Below are 297 nucleotides of genomic sequence, written 5' to 3'. Positions count from 1 at the left end.
AAAAAAAAAAAAAAAAAAAAAAAAAAAAAAAAAAAAAAAAAAAAAAAAAAAAAAAAAAAAAAAAAAAAAAAAAATCTAGAAATGAGGAGTTCATGATCATGATAGTTTTTAGGTCTCCTTTTGGAACTCTTTGGTGATTTTTCTTTAACTATGTTTCTTGTTTCCAATTAAAGCCCACTGGTGGAATTTTTGTAATGCCCTTGACTTCGGTTGATTCATCATCACCCTTGTTTTTTTTTTTTTTTTTTTTTTTTTTTTTTTTTTTTTTTTTTTTTTTTTTTTTTTTTTTTTTTTTTT

At 19.2% G+C, this 297-nt stretch overlaps 1 protein-coding gene across 1 annotated transcript in view; it reads left to right on the top strand.

Moving 5' to 3' along the window:
- The window catches only part of LOC111778917, a 9,526-nt gene that overhangs the window by 2,141 nt on the left and 7,088 nt on the right, over positions 1–297 (top strand). The gene's annotated exons all lie outside the window — the stretch shown is intronic.

The sequence above is a fragment of the Cucurbita pepo genome, chromosome LG17 (assembly GCF_002806865.2).
Source record: "Cucurbita pepo subsp. pepo cultivar mu-cu-16 chromosome LG17, ASM280686v2, whole genome shotgun sequence".
Lineage (NCBI taxonomy): Eukaryota > Viridiplantae > Streptophyta > Magnoliopsida > Cucurbitales > Cucurbitaceae > Cucurbita > Cucurbita pepo.
This window is presented reverse-complemented; position numbering and strand designations above follow the sequence as displayed.